Source organism: Littorina saxatilis, linkage group LG14 (genome assembly GCF_037325665.1).
Source record: "Littorina saxatilis isolate snail1 linkage group LG14, US_GU_Lsax_2.0, whole genome shotgun sequence".
Taxonomy (NCBI): Eukaryota; Metazoa; Mollusca; class Gastropoda; order Littorinimorpha; family Littorinidae; genus Littorina; species Littorina saxatilis.
This window is the reverse complement of record NC_090258.1, coordinates 21,203,958-21,206,979: the sequence shown is the minus strand read 5'-3', so window position 1 is coordinate 21,206,979 and position 3,022 is coordinate 21,203,958.

Sequence of the window (3,022 nt, the reverse complement as noted above, 5' to 3'; positions counted from 1 at the left end):
TAAGTGCAAGGTAAGACGTACGCTGTGTGGCTTTACGTGTTTGCCGATTGTGAGACAATCTATGAAGTCTAAATGTCGGTAACCGCTGTTTTGTGTCTTATTCTAGAAATGCTTATAACTTTTGGTCAGGAAGGAAATGTATGAATGCAAAGATATGCTGAGAGTTGCTTACAGGTTTTTGTAAGGCGTTGGCTTCAGGGGTTTGTCCATTGTTGGAAACCTTTTGAAATCTGGATGACGATGACGGCTGTTTAAAGTAGTGAGTGGGGTTGTTGGTGTCATCTCATTCCTGCTTATTTCTTTTGGTCAGGAAAGACATTCTTGGACTACGGAATATACTGACAATTGCTCACACGTGTTAGTATCGCATGGACTTCTGGTGTCACATTAGCAATGCTAATAATGATTGATAGTGGATACCCCCCGCGGGTTAGGGGGAAGAATTTACCCGATGCTCCCCAGCATGTCGTAAGAGGCGACTAACGGATTCTGTTTCTCCTTTTACCCTTGTTAAGTGTTTCTTGTATAGAATATAGTTAAATTTTGTAAAGATTTTAGTCAAGCAGTATGTAAGAAATGTTAAAGGCATACTAACGCACTCCCGTGTTTACAAAGTGTAGTTTGCCCACAATCGATGTCAAACGCACCATAAGACCATATAATGACGATACGTCACCATGCGCGGACCATAATACATGCATTACAGCTTGTTCTAGCCTCTGAAAAAGTGAGGATGTCAACAAAGCCGCGGTGTTCTCTCCCTTGCATCAACGTTACATGTGTTGCCAAATCTATAAATAGGACGATCCAGATCAAAATGAAAATTCAAATATCTCAACATTTAAGGGGTCCTAGACCACAATATTTTGCAGGGAACTTAATTTAGTCTGTCTCCAGCTGTTGGTAAAGCAATTAGCGTGTATAGTCATCGAGTACATATGGCTTTAAGTCCTTTGTACTGGAAACTTGCATTCCCCAGGAGCAAATTTTTGATTAGTGCTTTTGTGAACAAGAAACAATTGACAAGTGGCTCTATCCCATCTCACCCCTTTCCCCGTCGCGATATAACCTTCGTGGTTGAAAACGACGTTAAACACCAAATAAATTAAGAATGATTGGTAGTGGATCGATGTAGTTAAAACGTCACGATGTTTGTTCTTGCTGAGGTACACCCTAGGATGTATGGTGAGGTTCAGGTGAAGGAGATGTTCGTGTAATGTCAGGAATGTTAATAAATGTGGGTAAATATTATTAAGAAAAACATCTGTAGCTTGAAGATGAGCTTACGACTTCTTTTACATTCTTGCTAGCTGCGTAGTACTGGTCAGTTATTGATGTAATTATAACATCAGAGAATTCATTACTGTTGGTAAGTTATTGATTTTTCTGTAATACATGTATCAACATGTTGACAAGTTACTGCTGTCGTTGAAACATCAGCAATGCTCGTGGATTTTAGAAACTTGTTGATGGTGTTGTTACTTGATTTGTAAAATGATATTTATGTTGTTGTTATATCAGGAAGGCCAATACATGCTTTATATGTACCTGGCGTCGAGCCGAATGACGTTTCTATTGTTCATGCTGATACCAGCAACAGCTAGAAAGGCAAACGGATACGAATATAATGCCTACTCTCTGCCATCTCACTTCACCAAGTGTTTGCTGCATTTGTATATCGTTTCATCTATGACTCGTTAAGCAAGTGACGAACAATAAAAGCACACACCTTGACGTCAAAACATCAAAGTTCGACCCACAGTCTCTTATTTCGCCAGGCTTTTCCATGGGATAAAACGATACCTCCATTTGGACACATACCAAAAATGAACAGCCTAGGTGCTCTCTGTATGATTTTTGATGAATTCATTTTGTTAAAGCCACTAGTGCTTTTTTAGAAATTAATTCATTCACGAATTCCAATTTACCACAGCAAGCAGACAGGGTGTTGATTTTTGGTATGGGCTCAAGTGGAGCGATGGTTTCATCCCATAAAAAAACACCTTCTAGATCAGACACGGTAAGCCGAAATATGTTCACGAGAGGAGCTGTGGCTTTAGTGATGGAAACATATGTAATGTTGTTAAAGTGACCCCCTGAAGGAGGCTAAGCTGTGCTCACGTCACGTTTTGCATGTGAAGACCTAGGACATCGATCCACAGAAAGCTGGTACACACGTTTTGGACACATAGTATCGATACAAGGACTGGGTGGCCGAGTGGTAAACGCACTTGCCTCGGAAGCGATAGGTTGCGAGTTCGACCCTGGGTCAGGGGGTTAGCAATTTTCTCCCCCCTTTCCTAACCTAGGTGGTGGGTTCAAGTGCTAGTCTTTCGGATGAGACGAAAAACCGAGGTCCCTTCGTGTACACTACATTGGGGTGTGCACGTTAAAGATCCCACGATTGACAAAAGGGTCTTGCCTGGCAAAATTGTATAGGCATAGATACAAATGTGCACCAAATACCCGTGTGACTTGGAATAATAGGCCGTGAAAAGTAAATATTCGCCTTAATTGGCTTGAGATTTACTGGCCGATGTGAATGCGTGATATATTGAGTAACAAATTACATCTCACACGGCAGAAATTAATATGTAAAGCGCTTAGAGAACGTTAAGCGCTATATAAATCGCCCCATACATACATACAGCTCAGTGATAGCCAACTTGCACAATACCCCGCTTGAATAGCTCTCCGGTGCGAAAGATAAGGAAGGTTCACTTCCCTGCGGGCGAACGTTTTGCTCTCACAAGCGCTGGTGTTCTCTGGTTTGTGTTAAAAAAAACCACAAAATTAAAACCTCGATCGGCTTTCCTTTGTGCGGCTATCATTGCTGCAGCACACTGTTCACATTGAAAATTCACAATTTTCAAGGCGAAGTGTCCGCATTCACCTCTCACAGAGCTATCCGGACATGCCCGCATTTTGCGGCAGATCTCACAAGGCCACGCAAGTTAACGCAGATTTATCGCGCGATTTGGCGGGGCAGGCCGATAGGGCAAGTCGCCTATTACGAGAGATA